This window comes from Amblyraja radiata, chromosome 3, assembly GCF_010909765.2.
Source record: "Amblyraja radiata isolate CabotCenter1 chromosome 3, sAmbRad1.1.pri, whole genome shotgun sequence".
Lineage (NCBI taxonomy): Eukaryota > Metazoa > Chordata > Chondrichthyes > Rajiformes > Rajidae > Amblyraja > Amblyraja radiata.
The window spans coordinates 46617199-46635063 of NC_045958.1; the positions used below are offsets into that span (position 1 = coordinate 46617199).

At 39.5% G+C, this 17865-nt stretch overlaps 1 protein-coding gene across 3 annotated transcripts in view; it reads right to left on the reverse strand.

The window, feature by feature from the left end:
• ror2 (receptor tyrosine kinase like orphan receptor 2) overlaps nucleotides 1-17865 on the reverse strand; it is a 266348-nt gene that overhangs the window by 105644 nt on the left and 142839 nt on the right. The gene's annotated exons all lie outside the window — the stretch shown is intronic.

Here is a 17865-nt window from a genome sequence, read left to right on the forward strand (position 1 = left end):
TAATGGCATTGGTCACGGCACAGAGGGTTCAGTCACTGCACAAACTCAGACTGGACAACATGACCTCCTCGCTTGACGATATTACGTTCCACATATACGAACTAGTAAAACAGAACAGACAGGGATCAGCAGGCCTCAATATCCAATTTAGGTCATACCCTGCAGATGACCGTCTCTGTATAGTTAGACACCTGTCACTATACATGGAGAAAACAAAAATCCTAAGAGGCAATGAGAAGGGACTGCTGATCAGCCATAAGCAACCTCACAAAAGAGTGACGGTCCAGACCATCTCGAGATGGCTGAAACAAGTACTGACACAGGCTGGGGTGGATACTAACGTTTTTAAATCTCATTCCACCAGGGCTGCAGCTACATCGGCAGCAGTACAACTGGATGTGCCCATGGACCAAGTCCTCGAAGCAGCAGGATGGTCAGGGGAAAGAACTTTCCAGTCATTTTACAATAAACCAGTGATGAAAACTGGAACATTTGCAGAAAAAAATTTAAATTCTGTAAATTAATTAAACCCATAAAAGGGGTTATAATTTGTGTTAATAAATTTAATGATTTCAATAATGAATGTGCAATTATGTTAACACTATTCCTCCCACAGTCAAGGCAGACGTGATGCATGGACTCGTTTCCACGGCATGAAATCACAGAGCTTTAAAATCTTCACGTAGTCACTCACGTGACTCCGAAGTAAAATAGTAAGATTAAACGAGAACTTACCAGTTTGAAGTTTGATCTGTATTTTATGAGGAGTTACGATGAGGGATTATGTGCCCTCCGCTCCCACCCTTGATCATATACTTAACTGGTACCTCTTCTCTAATCTTACTATGTTTAGTCATTACAGTTATCTGTGATTTCACACCGCTGCTTTGAAGAATGACACGCATGCGTCCTGGCGGGGTTCTTCACGTAATCCCTCATCGTAACTCCTCATAAAATACAGATCAAACTTCAAACTGGTACGTTCTCGTTTAATCTTACTATTAATGCTGATATAATATTTTTACAGGAGACGCACCTCAAAGATGGAGCACATAACTTGCTGAAGGCTAACTGGATTGGCCAATTATATCACTCTACTTTTCTCTCCAAAGCTAGAGGTACTGCAATTATAATTCGTAAAGGTATACCATTTAAACTTAAAGCCACTATAGCAGATAAGGAGGACAGGTACATCATAGTATCTGGGGAGATATATTCTACCCACTTACTATGGTGAATATCTACGCTCCCAACTTTGACAATCCACAATTTTTTAATAAAATAATTAATATAATCTCAGATTCCACCCAGCAAAATCTGATAATTGGAGGAGACTTCAACTGTGTTCTGGACCAATATCTGGATAAATCCTCACAACAAAGAAGGTATAATACAAAATCAAAATCTAGCGAACTCCTAAACACGTATATAAAAAATACTAATATAACCGACTTATGGAGGGTTGCGAATCCATCCGGAAGAGAATATTCCTTCTAATCAGCTGTGCACAAAACTTATACACGCATTGATTACTTTCTGGTGGACACAAAACTAATATCTTTTACAACAAATCCCAAATATCATAATAATATTTTTTCCAATCATTCTTCTTTAACTTTCTCCCTAAAACTAGAAGTACAATAAAAAAACGTTCTGGAGATTTAATCCTCAAATATTAACTGACCCAGCTTGCTGTGAATATCTGAAACAACAGATGGAATTGTTTTATGAGACAAATGACACACCAGGTATTTCGGCTTTGTTATTATGGGAATCTTTTAAGGCCTTTATTAGAGGTTCCATTATCTCATACCAAGCATATCAAAATAAAAATAATAGGATGGAACAACGGGAATTAGAAGAACAGATCAGACAGCAGGATTCAGAAAATGCTATAGATCCTTCTATTGACAAACACAATAAGATAGCAGTATTAAAATTCAAGTTAAATCAAATTCTCTCTGCAAGAGTTATCAGGCTATTTCAAATTTCCAAACAGAAAAACTTTGAATTCGGCGTCAAACCGCATAAACCTCTGGCACGCCAGTTGAGAAAAATGGAAAAAGATCATACTTTGATTTGATCAGAAAAAGGTGAGCTATTTACACTCCCTAAAGATATTAACAAAAGATTTTTACAATTCTATCAAAATTTATACACATCTAACACTTCAGTAGAAACGATAAAAATTAAAAACTTCCTCGACAATTGCAATCTTCCGTCATTTAACGTGGCGGAATGTGAAGAATTAGGAGCGCAGATCACAATAAAAGAAATTGAAGAGACTATTAAATCACTGAATAACGGTAAAACGCCAGGCCCAGATGGGTTTAGTAATGAATTTTATTAAAAAATTTATGATTTAATCTACCCGCGTTTACAAGCCCTTTATATACATGCATTTAAAGAACAGACGCTACCACAAACTTTAGCCGAATCAACTATTACACTGATACCCCAAAAAGATAAAGATCTCGAAGAGTCAGGATCATATAGAGCAATAGCTCTGCTAAATACAGGTCAGAAAATATTAGCTAAAACCCTGGCAAGAAGACTAAGCAAATACGTTAGTAAATTAATACACTCTGATCAAACTGGGTTTATACCCAAGAGACACTCGTTCAACAACTTGAGACGCCTGCTTAATATAATGCACTCACATAGAACGATAAAAGACTTATTTCATTAGACGCAGAAAAAGCATTTGACCAAGTAGACTGGAAATATCTTTTTACATATTGCAAAAATTTCAATTAGGAGAACATTTTATTTCATGGATAAAGTTGTTATATAACAAGCCGACTGCCAGAATACTGACTAATCAAACACTCTCACCTAAATTTCAGTTATCCAGGGGCAATAGACAGGGGTGTGCATTATCACCTCTGTTATTTGCCCTTGCGATTGAACCTTTAGCTGAAAACATAAGAGTACATCCGAATATTCATGGCTATAATACTAAATATTCTAATAATAAAATATCGTTGTATGCAGATGACGTATTACTATATATTACCAATTCCCAAGTTAGTATTCCAAACATACTAAATCTTATAGAAGAATTCGGTTCCTTCTCAGGATATAGAATAAACTGGAACAAAAGTGAAATTATGTCAATAAAACCTCAAGATCCGACTCACCTAAAATTTCCTTTTAGAATTGCTACGGAAAAATTTGGAGTTGGAGTTTATGTAACTAGAAAATACCCTTCTTTATTTCAAGCAAATTTTCCACCATTAATTACCAAACTAAATGCCCTTATTCAATTTTGGAAAACGCTTCCGATTTCCCTCATAGGTATAATAAATGCCATAAAGATGATCTTCCTTCCACAAATCCTGTACCTATTTCAATCAATACCGATTTTTCTCCCTAAATTAAAACACACAACTGTTCTTTTAACGTTATGCACATGTTAATACAATTTAAAATACTGCATAGACTTTATTATTCAAAGTCTAAACTGAATAAGATCTTCCCAAATGTTCCCCCTATTTGTGATCAATGTCTCCTTCAGGAAGCAACCATAACCACTCTTTTGCCTCCTGTATAAAGTCACATAATTTCTGGAGGGGAATTTTTGAAATTTTTTCTAAAATACTTAAAATAAAATTGGACCCCAACACAGAATTGATTACTCTAGGTACATCAGAAGCCTGTTCTGAGCTAACATTATTTCAAAGACGTTTCCTTAACTATGGCCTGATTACGGCGAAAAAACAAATACTTAAATTTTGGAAACACACATCAGTCCCTACTGTGCAGATGTGGATTACAAACATGTCCGAGACACTACATTTGGAAAATATTAGGCTTGTCTTGGGGCGAGGGACAGGTATATCTCCACTTATTTCTTTTTTTCTTTTTCCTTTTCTTTTTTTCTTTTTTTCCTTATCTTCTCTCATATCTTTATTCACTCTTTGGCCACACTACTTTGGTAGTCTTCTAGGGGTCTTATCTTTTCACTTTTCACTTTTTTCCTCTCTTGTTCTTTCTCTCTTCTTTTTCCCCATTTTCAGGTTAAAAGGTTAAAATTGAAGCTGTACAATAATTGTATAATTTTACATGCCGATTGTTTTATTCTTGTACAATTGCTTCTAATAAAAATAATTTAAAAAAGTTAGTTTAGGTTCATGTACAAGAGGGGTTCACCGACGAGCTGAGTCGCGATCAGCGCCGTGAACGGACGCAGAGTGAGAGAGGTGTGCTGCTGTTAAACGAACCCCTCGCATACCGAAACAAGTATTGTTTTTGTCCTCTCTTGCCAATAAAACTGATTTGCAACTAAACAGACAAGTGAGCCTTTTTCTGTTCTACTAGTCAGATCCTTGAACCTGTTCCCGTGCAACAAGGGTATGGTCCAAATGTAGGGAGATGGGATTAATTTAGATGGGCATTTGATTGACATAGATGAGGGGCCAAAGTGCCTGTTTTGGTGCTGCATCACTCTGTGACACTAAGAGGGTGTGAAGATGGTTTAACAGAAAACCAGAATAGCTTGGAGGAGAGCGAATGAACAGAGGGGGTGGAATGCCAGGTCTCTGAAATTGAAGAATTTAATGTTCATGCCGTTGGGTTGTAGACTATCCTGGGTTGAGCTGTTCCTCTGGTGCCATTGTGCTGCCTACTTCTCCAACATTTTTCCTAATTCTGATGAAAGGTCATCAGACTGAAACTTAAACCTTGTTTGTCTCTCCACTGTTGCCACCTGACTTGCTGCGCAACTCCAGCATTTTCTGATTTTATTTTGGTCACCAAGTACCTTGTGTTGATATCGCAACAGATAAGCACAATGATCAAATCCTCGCTGTGTTTCTCGCTGTATCATATTTAATGACAATAGAAACACCTTCAAGATTCCAACATTGCATGTTCACTTTATTTTGAAATCCAGATGGTTCAGAATCGCAATGTCTCTGAAGCATCTGTGCAAAATGAAATCACTTAGGTACAGCTGCAATCTAACCCAAATCCTGCTGCACAAAATGCTTTCTCTTTACTTTGATAGCGTCTGGATCATATTTAGTCACACAAAACGAAAGTGGGTGAAAAAGGAGAATAGCATAATGGAACAAATCTTCATTCTTGTTTGGTGTGTTGATATTCAAGCTTGCAAAGTAACTTTATTCGTCAACTCATGGATGACTTGCAATTTTTAATCATGTGAATTAAATGCAGAGAAATAGTACAGGAACTTATTTTTCCTAACAAGCCATATTTGAGATCAAGTCAAGAAGAAGAACAATTATGTTATTTCATTCCAGCTCCAAGCCTCTATATTTTGTTGGTTCCTTTACATCTTGTCTGGATGTATAGAATGTTTCTATTTGCACCTTCTGTACAACAACCTCAAAAATCATGTACATGTGCAAGAAGAATGTTTATAAATCATTTTGATACAGTTCAGTCTCATCTTGGTCTAAAGGTTTACCAACAAACTCTTGATAGTGTGATTCCAAATTCAAATTCCCCCCCAAGCAATGAGAAAGCCCTTGGTGCTTTGAATATTCAGCGTTCCTGCAGAAACTACAAATACAGTTATGAAAAGTATAAAATGGTCTGACTGAAATTTTATTTTGATTTTTCTCATTTTTAATATCAAATGGAGATATTTTAATGAGCATGAATTAAGTAGCATGTTTTATCATATTAAATCATCTCAAACCTTTAGAACAGACTATAACATAATCAATAGTTCCCAAGTTCCGAAAAGACTGTTCCAGTTCAAAAAAGGACCAATTGCACTTTCTGTAATAAACAGGTAGCACCCCAGCATCCTCCCGCTAACTTCTTCTATCAAAAAGAGCAGATAAAAGAGTAATGAGAACTAAATTAAGAAGTGGATGTTCAGTATAATATACAAATAATAAAAGAAACCATATAACCATATAACAATTACAGCACGGAAACAGGCCATCTCGACCCTTCTAGTCCGTGCCAAACACGTATTCTCCCCTAGTCCCATATACCTGCGCTCAGACCATAACCCTCCATTCCTTTCCCGTCCATATAACTATCCAATTTATTTTTAAATGATAAAAACAAACCTGCCTCCACCACCTTCCCTGGAAGCTCATTCCACACAGCCACCACTCTCTGAGTAAAGAAGTTCCCCCTCATGTTACCCCTAAACTTCTGTCCCTTAATTCTCAAGTCATGTCCCCTTGTTTGAATCTTCCCTACTCTCAGTGGGAAAAGCTTATCCACATTAAATAAAGTAGAGCAAACAAAATAATAGCACTAGTGAAAGAAAAATGAATGATCTCAGCAAGGGAGAGACTGTTAAATGCCATGTGGAGTCTTAGAAAACTCACATCCAGAGGATTTGCATCTCTGAATTGTTAGTTCAGTCGCAAAATCAGGTGTGGAGTTGGAGACAATTCAGCAAAATAAGGAAGTGTGAAGAGTTCTTGGAGCAAGATTTTGAGATGTGCACTCACAACATGAAGTCAATGAGCATGAAATGGAAGAGTAGGAGTGGGAAAGATGGGTGAATATCCCATGAGGAAATGCAGATATCTATATTTCCAATTGATTTATATCCTGCTGTATCCTTCAACAAACTCCCTTGTTATCCACAACTATGACACATACATTTTTTTTAAAAGTGGTCTCAATACTGATCACTGTGGAACATCACTAAAAACAGATCTCCAATCAGAATAACACCCCTCTACCAATACCTCTGCCTTCTATGGTCAAGCCAATTCTGAATCTCATTTTCCAAACCACCATGGATCCCAGGTGCCTTAATCTGGTTCAGCCAATCATGGGGGACTTTGTGGAATGCTTTACTAAATCCTTACGGGGTCTGGTAAGGTAGACTCTTACTTGGTGCTGGCTAATCATTCTTATTTAATTTGTTGGCTGGCATTTGATCTAGCCTGCACATATGTTTCAGTTGCACCGGGTTGGAGCCCGCTACTGTTCAGCTCCTTGATGGTCATGGTCAGGAAGATTGCTTTTCCAGATGTGGAAAGGGTCAGTGCACAATACTGACATTATTCAGCACTGAGTGCAGTCGATGGGCCCCATTCAGAAACAAAAAAAATCAGTGCAGAGAAACCTGTACAAGAGAAATGGAGTAATCTAAACATTGGTTTATTGTAGGTGCCAGGGTTATTGATAAAGCAAACCCTAAATTTAGTGAAGTTAATTTGAAAAGTGTTGAGAGTAGGGATTGATAAATGGTATTCCAAAGATTATTTCCGCAGCCACCTAGATAGACCAGTGCAGAACAAATGATTGGGAAAGTCATTTGCTTTGAAAAGAATGATGCCAGGAAGAGAGTTTTCATTTCACTGGATGTTAGTCGGTGTTCTGGGCAGATGCAACATATTCTGTCAAAATAAGTTGTAAACAGGGAGTTTGCAGAGAAATGGCAAAATAAATCAACGGCAAGAAGCAAAGTTTTTAAACTGGGAACTTGGAGTGAGGTTATTGGTGAGGGAGGGGTTGTTGTTACAATGGGAAAATTCAAACCACCAGCCATAACGGATTGGAGATATAGCACAGATATCATCCATGAAAAAGAAAGGTTATGGTTGAAGGATTAGTTACAATTGGGGGGGGGGGGGGGGGGGGAGGAAAGAGTGAATATCACTTGCAGCTTAGACAAACGAAAAGTTATGCCAAAAGTGTTTGTAATAAAAAAAGTAGTTTTCTTCGAAAAATTACATTTGGGAATTTGGGAATTGCAATTGTCGAATTCTCAAAATGCTTAAAAGGCAAAGCAGTAATTTTGATGTGTGGTCACAGTTTTGATAAAGGGAATGTAGCAGCCCATATACCAACATTTATGTTTGTATAAATGTCCAGAACAATTGTTTATAGGTTGCCTGACAGTGAATATTGGCCAGGGAGATGCATTAAAAATCCAGAGCTGATCAAAATAGGTCTTGTAGTTAATTCAGCAGAAAACCAATTAAAACAGCAAAAGGACACAGACATGCCCAAAGTAAAATATTGCCAATGCAAGAAACCTAGAAAATGTTGTAAATATGCAGCTGGAGGTCAGACCACATCTGAATTATTCAATCTGTTTCTACATCAAGCGACCAACAGAACTGAAAGCAGTTAGAGATAAAGTTGCATATAAAGAGGCTTGGGACAGAGCACAAAAGGGGAGCTCAGTGATAGATGGGAGATTAGTAGGATTGAATGGCACGTGGTGATGCAGGTTGAAAGAAGGTGGGACAGACAGGTGAACAGGTGTGTGTAGACAGGAACTGTAGATGCTGGTTTATACCAAAGTTAGACACATAGTCCTGGAACTCAGCGGGTTAGGCAACATTCTGCCTGACCCGCTGAGTTACTCCAGCACTTTGTGTCCATTTTAGGTGAACAAGTATGTCTGGATAAGGTATAAATAGGAGACGACAACAAATTTAAACCCACCAGGATAGAGAGACAGCAAGAATGCTGGAAATGTGAGGATGATTGATTATCTGAATTTGTTGAATTTAATGGGTCGTTTTATCAGAAATATTTAGATTATTATTAAAAGGGTCACTGTTACAGACTGAAAAGGAGTTTGCAGAGTGATTCCTCAACGAGTGTTCACTATGGTATGCACTATAGAGGAGATCACAAAATGTGCAATGAATGCCATCCATTAAATTGAAAGTAGTACAAGTAAATCACTAAGTCAACTGGAAGATGTGTTTGGAGCTGGAAGGAAAGAGATAAACGGTCTGTTGCTGTGTCTCCTGTGGCTCCATGCAGAAGGAAGTCAGTATTGGTGGAGATGGAAGAATGAACCACAGTCTCATGGAGGTCACAGTCCCTTCAAGATGCCGAGAAGGAACGTGGGAGAGGATGGTGGGAACATAGCTGGTGGTATCACATTAGAGGTATCAGAAATTATGGAAGATGAGCCATTGAATATGGAGCTTGGCTTGTTGTAGATGCTAAGAAATTGGGATTATGGTACAGAAAATCGCAATCAAAATTCAGTGATCCGTTAGCGACACGACTTTTGTCTGAAAGCAAGTATATTGAAGGTGAAACAATGCTGAGTGCTGTACCATGCTAGAGGACATTTCAAGTAAAACCACAGGCTGGAATTGCCTTGTGTATTTTTCATTTCTCCTGTCAACTTTTAAACATACATCTGTACACACACAGCTCTCTCCGCACTAGTGCTCTTATATTGCAACTGAACTAAAATGGGCCACTGTTAACCTGAATCTTTGAATCATTGATTAAAACATCCTGCCCAGAGAAATACCTCAAAGCCCAGCAGACTGATGTAATTGATTTGGGTCTCTTGAAATTATGACTGCCCTTTTGCAACCAGATGAATATGTTTGGTGCAATTTGCTGATTGACCACCTGAAAGCAAATAAGCAACTATAATTATCTGATAGAAATGCACCTGCAACAAATAGATGAAAAAACTTCGTTTTTTGAGAAAATAATTAAAACCTTATGATGCAAGGCCTTTGTACTGAAATTACCTGTTACCAAATCAGTTAACATTATTTAGATTTAAAACTTACTTCAGTGATGCCTAAAATGACAAGCCCTAGTAATCTTTCAAAATAGTGAACATTGATAGAAACTGGATTACTGCTGTGTGAAATTTAAAAACATTTGCTCGCGTAATCCCAGAATCATATCCTATCCCCCAAATCACTGGAAATTCAATTAACCCTGCAAGCCGTGTCATTTTAAAACAAACTTCACCGAAAATCATACCCCTTTAAAACTTACTTCAAAAATGTACATTTTTATATATTTGCCAGATAATTAGGAAAAACATGAGTATTTAAGTTAAATCATTTTTATCTAACAGAGAAGAAATGAATCAATTTCTGAACTGTTGATGTTTTGCTGCTTCCAATTTTTTTTTCCCAGGCAACTTTTAAAAAATCAGACTAAATTCTCAGAGGGCAGAGATGTATTTCACCGCTAGCATTGGCAGCTCCTCAGACAGACCACTCTTCCCAGTTATAAATCATCACTTCCCTTTTCTTTCTGGGATGTGTTATGCCTGATTGAAACCTTGTGCAGTGGAAATGGTTTCTCAATGTACAATTGTTCCTTAAAAGAGTTTAGAAGTTTGAATTTGATTACAGCAGTCTGAAATGTTCGATTTACAAAACTTAGTTTTCTTGGGGAAGAGAGCTCGTACTCATTGTAGAACGCAACACCACAATGTTTTCTAAAAATAAGAGTTAATTCTATATATATTTAGCAAATATTCAGTTCTACCATTCAGTAGCAAAGCCAAACTACTGTGCAGTTGTTCCAAACACTACTTATTCTAAAAATACATGTCATCACAATTTAGGTAAGGATTCCATATTTCAAATCAACTGAAATTACCTAGCAGTACAATTTTAAATTGGCATAATTGCATGCCTAGATTTTGCTACCTTTGAGTATACTGTTCCCTCATTATTGAGCCCCATCAGTAACAATTCAGCCAAATAACTGCAGGAAATCCACCAACTTAATTGTTTAGATCCCTCAAATTACAATCAACACTTCCAAGTAGTTAAAGATTTCATCACCAAAATATGCAAGAAAGCAAACTGAAAAAGGTGCCCCCTTCCCCATTACTAATAAATATACCAATCTACTAATTGATCTTTAGCTCACACATAAACTCCATCTAACGCAGCCATAAAAAACATTGTCAGAGAACTGCTACAACAGTTTTAATCACACCAGCCACAGCAATGCAAAGCAAGTTGTTAAAACAAGCATGGAATGTGTATTTTAGCCAGATTAACACTTGGTTCATCTTGAGTGATGCACCATAATCTATGATCATCCATTTTTGCCATGTTAATGTATTTCTTCTCAAATAAAACACAGAATGTTGGAAACAGGAAACAGAATCAACAATAGAGAGGGATAGCAATTCAATGTTTTAGGCCAAGGACCTTTCAGCAGGACTGGAACAGTGAAAATACAGGCACATTTTAAGTTGTAGAGAAGAGGAGGATGGAGAGCAGAGGGAATATCTATAATGGAGTGAAAACCAGTTGTCAAAGTAACATTTTCTTTGAAAACCAGCAGTTAGAGACAAAAAGTTATTGAAACAGAAAGCAGACTCCTTCCAAAAAAAGTCTTTATACCCAATTCACAATGTTTAGTTCAGTTTCCCTTGATTTAATAGTCAATCCTGCCAATTACATCATTTCAACTTCCTCCAAATTATTAAATAATGTTGATAGAAACATTGTCCATCACATAGTTTCTGACAAGAGTTCCACAACTAAAGTTTCTGAAAAGCATGCAGACCAGCAGAATATAGCAGAGGTATGTTGGAAGAAAGAGCGATACACTTCAAACAACAAGAGAATGCATTTGAGCTTGTGCACAAATGTACATTGTGAAAAGGTAACAGGAGAGTTTTCTACAGCCATTAATATAGGCAACGGTCATTGTGGTTTTTGCACCACAATAATTCTTGTTAAATAAAGTTAAAATGGATAAAGATCTACAGCAGGTAATGGGAATAGAGCTACAATTTAACTATAGTCTAATTAATCTGAAGGCTTTGGAAGTATTTGTCAGGATATCATGAGAGTTTTTTAATTGCTAGTTGTGTAACAATGCTTTTATAATCATTTATTCTGAACTAATAGGTTTCTTAATGAATTAGGAAAGCATTAAATCTCAGTTAAAAAAACGTTCTCACCTGTTATGAAATGTGTTAGAAATATGTACATTTTATTTGTAAATAATTTCAAGACTTTTTCTTCTAGCAATCAGGGAGGTCATTAACATCAGGATTGAGAGCGATCCTGTAAACCAGGGGTCTCCAAACTATGGCCCGCGGGCCACATCCGTCCCGCACCGAGATTTTATCTGGCCCGCTGCAAGCTCTTAACATGTTCCGTGCGGCGGGCTATTTAGCGGATTCTGTGGTAGCGAGGGAACTTACACGTCAGTTTGCCGTAGGCTATCAAGTTGAGGGAATAATGTTTCGTGCAACTACTGAGGTTCCCTGTAGGAGGGGAGGAGCACAAGGACTCTGCAGAGTCAGACCACGCGCTGTCTGCATCGTGGAGGTTGTGGGCCTGGTGCTGAGCAGAACTCTGGTGAGGTGACGGCTCTGGTCCGCTGGTGGCTGGTGGAGAGGCGAGGGTCGGCGGAGTAGCTGGTGGAGGCCCGTGGGGAGCTGGAGTAGAGATACGGGTCGGCGGCAGCAGCATCGGTGGCCCCGAGAAGACAGTGAAGGTCAGCGACAACGGCCTGTGTGTGGGTGGGTGGGTGGGTGCGTGGGTGGGTGAGTGCGTGGGTGGGTGAGTGAGTGGGTGAGTGAGTGAGTGAGTGGATGTGAGTGGATGAGTGAGCGGGTGGGTGGATGAGTGAGTGGGTGGGTGGGTGAGTGAGTGAGTGAGTGGATGAGTGAGTGGGTGCGAGAGTGGGTGGGTGAGCGGGTGGGTGAGCGGGTCGGTGAGCGGGTGGGTGAGCGGATGGGTGAGCGGATGGGTGAGCGGGTGGGTGAGCGGGTAGGTGAGCGGGTGGGTGAGCGAGTGGGTGAGTGGTTGGCCCCTGCTGCAAACCACTATGGTCAACAAACATACTGAAGTGTACTCACTCACCCACCCACTCACCCACCCACTCACCCACCCACTCACCCACCCACTCGCTCACCCACCCACTCACTCACTGCTTGACCCTCCCAGCTAAACAACTGAACAACACTTTACACTTGTGGCTGCCCATGATAGCTGATGTTGTTAACAGTTGTACCTACTTTTTACTGAGCCACTCTCTATCAAATCTGTGCAGACACACGCAAAAACCATGTAACTACTGCCTCATCCCAACCTCACTTTTGTCTGAAGTCCTTCAACATTTATCCATCCAAAACCATGCTCTCTTCTCCTGAGAAGTCTTGAGGGTACTGGTGTTGAGAGAGACTTGGCTTTCATTGTGAAAGTTGATGTGGTGACAGAGCAAGTAATGAGAGAGCAAATCTATTGCAAGTGGATACAAGTTCAGACATCTTTTGGCAATTATATAGGGCCCTGCTGAGACCTCAGCTGGAATACTGTGTGCGGGTGTAGTTTCCCTACACAAGGAGAGATTGAAGGAGTGATAGGAGGTGTTCAACAAAGGTTCCCCAGATTAATTCCTGGAATAGTGACGAGTAGTTAAACAGACTTGGCCTGTGCTCTTCGGACTGAAGTATCAGAGGTGATATTCAAAATTCTTATGGGGCTTTATTGAGTAAATGTAGGAATTATGTTTCCACTAGCTGGGGTCACACTCAAAAATAAATGGTCAGTCATTCAGGACTGAGTTGAAAAAAAATGTCTTAATGTCATTACTATCCAAGAGGGATATGGAGGTTCAGTAGCTGAGAATATTCAAGACAGATCTTAATGCATTTATAGAAGGTAGACAAAAATGCTGGAGAAACTCAGCAGGTGAGGCAGCATCTATGGAGCGAAGGAATAGGTGACGTTTCGGGTCGAGACCCTTTTTCAGACTGAGAAGATTAATGCATTTATAAATATTTTCGAAATCAACACCTATGATGTTTATGAATGAAAGGGTCACTGAGGTAAAAGATCAGCCATGACATTGAATGGCAGATCAGGCACAAAAGACTGAACATGCCTACTCTTGCTTTCTTATGTTCTTAGCTCTAATTGAATGCAATGGAAGATAATCTTTCTTTCCTCTTCTCCTCAAATTAACTGCCATGTCTTCCGTCATCTCTCCATCATTGCCTGAGACTGAACATGCCTGCCTCCACTCTTATCAGTCACAGGAACTGCAGATGTGGCTTACAAAAAAGACACAAAGTGCTGGAGTAACTCAGCGGGTCAGGCAGCATCTCTGTAGAAAATGAATAGGTGGCGTTTCGGGTGGGATCCTTCTTCGGATCTTAAGTCTGGTCACAGCCATAATCATCTAGATGGCTTCTATTCTCATTCATCTTCTGTTTTGCTCCATTCAACTAAGCTTGAACTCTCTTATTCGTCATTACATGGTATCCCTTGGCAATATTATCCAAAGAAACATGACATGTTGCCAGTGATAACGCCATCACCAGCTTACATGATATTTAAATAGTCACAGTACTTGACTGATATCCAATAATTAATGAGCAGAAGTTTCCATAAACTAAATTGATGGAAAACCAAATGCATCATCCTTAGACTCATCACAAATTCCATTCTCGACCCACCAACTTCATGCTTTTCCATTTTAACCCTCTCACCACAGATGACATGCAAATTCTCCTCACATTTTGTGTTCCATCTCAAATTTGCAGCAGCAGCATTCTGCTTTAGAACTTCATCTTCCATCCCAGGAACTGCCTGAAAGTGAAGTATAAAGTCTGAACCTCTGGAGTTATATATGATCCACAATGTCCTTCCAACTACTAATCCACATTGTCAATAAGGTAGCCTATTTCCATACTTGTTACATTTTCCAACTTCTCATCTGCTGCTAAAATAATTGTTCTTACTTTGTTCTATTTTGATGTAAAGGCATTCCTGGTAAGCCTTCCACACTCTACCATCTATAAATAACGTGATCCAACATTTTGTTGCCCTTTTCCCAAGTAATTTCTCGATCTACACTGACTCCCAGTTTAGCAGTTAATTCACTCTATAGTTTACAAAATTCCTCATGGTCGCTCCTCACTCTCCTCCAACCACCAACCACCAGTTCTACTTCAATTCTGCCTTTGATCAGCCTCACGTTTAATGATGCCACCATCGATGGCCCTGCCTTTAACAAACTTTGGCAATTCCAAAGCATATATTTGAAAAAGCTTTTGGTCATCTCTATATACTGCTTTGGAGTTTGATGTCAAGTTTTTTTAAGTAGCTCTCTTGCGAAGCATTCTTGGCTGGTCTGTTGCAGTGTAAAGAATTACTGTTGGATGCTACATCAAGAATGCTATGGTGGCGCAGCGGTAGAGTTTGCTGCCTTACAGCGCCAGAGACCTGGGTTCAATCCTGACTACGGGTGCTGTCTGTACGGAGTTTCTACATTGTCCCTGTGATCTCGTGGGTTTTCCCTGGGTGCTCCGGTTCCCTCCCACACTCCAAAGAGGTACAGATATGTAGGTTAATTGGCTTTTGTAAAATTTGTAAACTGTCCCTAGTGTGTATGATAGTGCTCGTGTACGGGGATCGCTAGTCGGTGTGGACTCGGTGGGTTAAAGGGCCCGTTTCCGTGCTGTATCTCTAAACTAAACAATACTTTATCTTGATAGAGTTTATGGAGATGTAAGCGTATGTTGAAGGAGTGGGGGAAATAAAAAACAGATCAATACACACTTTGAACTGACTATGCATATTGCACACCTGTTGTCACTTTTGTGCTTAAAGTATAAAGATTCTATAACGTTTAGAACATTTATTAAAAAGAAACTCCATTTACTTTCAGTTGTTCTCTAAAAATACTTCCAAAGCTTCAAGGGAAATATGCTTTCATTTTTATTAACTGTACTTTATAGGTAGTTTGAAAAAGTAAAAAATTCCAATAATAACTCTAGGTAGAGTGTGAGCAGGAGAGCAGACAAGGTAGAGATAGAGCTACCCATAAACCAGTCACAATTACCCAAAATGAATTCTCAGAAAGCTTGCAAAAAACTAATAACTTGGTACTGCCAGACACACATTGCACACCTGTTAAGATTATATCCCTCTTTCTATCATTGCAGACAGGAGGAATGCTTAGCTGAAATAAACCTCATCAGTTCTGCCAAGAACCAGATTCCATGCTAGAAGTGATGGTGTGGCAGAAAACGCCCCATCCTGTGATGTTGAACACAAACCACTCAACTGCAATACTTCTGAAAACCTGGGGCCTACATGTTAATGTGCTGAAACATCTCCACCCTACATTACACTAACTCACCTCCCCAAAGACACAAAACACACACTTTGCAATTCTACATTCATTTGTGGGAGCATCTATTTTCCCTGAATGCACCATTGCGACACTAACATGAAAGTATTTAAAATATGCATTCTCATTATTGTTCAATGAATTGAATTTGTAATAATGTACATTCTTTGCTAGGAAATTCTATGGCTGCAATGTTGTAGCTGGCATGTATTATGAAGGATTATTTTGCTGGTCATCATAAAGATGGGAAACAGATGTGAAATGCTTGGGTAATTCCCCTTCAAAAGAAATGGTTGATTAAAGGCAATTACACTCCCTGTAAATGATCCGCACATTCTAGAGGACTACCTCTGAAATTCAATAGGCCAAAGCTGGCCATTTCTTCATTCGATCTTAATAAATCTCCAGCCAATAGAATGCTAAATGCATCATTTAGTGGGAAAAATTCCCCAACAATATCTACCCTATCTTGGACTCATTCTATAATGGAGTGATGTAGTTATTCCTCTCACCCAGCATGTCAACATACAGGTGAACTCCACTTTAGTTTAAGTATGCCACCTTCATGGAACTATGTACCTGTACCCTTAGTCTTCAACAACACTCCCCAGACCCCAATCATTTACTATTTCTTGCTAAAATACAACTGAATTCAACTCCATCTGTCATTTCTCAGCATATTGGCCCTGCTGATCAAGATCCCATTGTAATCGCATACAATCGTTTTCACTGTCCACTATACCACCAGTTTTAGTTTCAAATTTTAGACTTTCCTAGTTTTAGTCTGAAGAAGGGTCTCGACCCAAAACGTCACCTATTCCTTTTCTCCAGAGTTGTCTGACCCGCTGAGTTACTCCAGCTTTTTGTGACTATCTTTGGTTTAAACCAGCATCTGCAGTTCCTCCCTACATATTTAGACTTGCCTGCCCTGGGAAAAATACTGTGACCAACCTTCTTATCTATGCCCTTCATTATTTTACCTCCATAAGATCACACCTCAAGTTCACATCTCTTTCGTTCTAGAGAAAATAGTCTCAGTCTATCTCGTTTCTCCTTATAACCAGTTTTGTCTAAATCTTTGTGAGTCTTTTCTGCACCGTCTATAGCATAATCACATCATTTCTACAGTATGGGGACCAGAACTGCACACAATACTCCAGGTGTAATCTCATCAATGTCCTATGCAGCTGCAACACAACTTCCCAAAACTTGCTCTCAATGGTCCGTCTGATGAAGGCAAGATTGCCATATGCCTACTTCACCACCTGCATTGCCACTTTCAGAACTATGTACTTGCACCCCTGGCTTTCACCATTCTATGACATTCCTCAGAGCCTATCATTTATTGTGCGCGTACTGCCCTGGTTTAGCTTCCAACCAAACTCAAGAAGCCTTCTTGACCATCTTACCTACCCGTGACCCACTTTCAGGAAACTATGTACATGTACTCCTACATCCCTCTGATCTACAATATTCCCTAGGCACTGCCATTAACTGTGAAGGTCCTGCCCTGGTTTAAATACTGCCCGATGGACTTGTGGTCAAAGATGTTGGTCCGGAAGAACCTTTCCACAAACGACAGATGGGGCGGCAATGTCCAGCTGACGGGCACATTGCGTGGCATCTGCGCCAGGCCCATCCTTCGCAACACCGGGGACAGGTAGAACCTCAGCAGGTAGTGACACTTGGTGCCCACGTGCCTTGGCTCTGCGCTCCGCCTGATGCAGCCACACACGAAGGTGGCCATCAGGGTGAGGGCAACGTTGGGCAAGCTTTTACCCCCTTTGCCTGCCGACTTGTGCATTGTGGCCCATCACATCCGGTCTATCCTCGACCACTACTTACTTTTTTTTTAAATTTCAAAATAGACTTTATTCAAATAATAAATATATACAATACATGAACCGTGTGAAAAAAATCATCCGACATTTTCGGAGGCTATACAAATTGTTCAATACAGTCTATAAATTTCCCAAATCTGTCCCCCACCCATGCCACTCATGTGACCCCCTGGCGTGGGATACC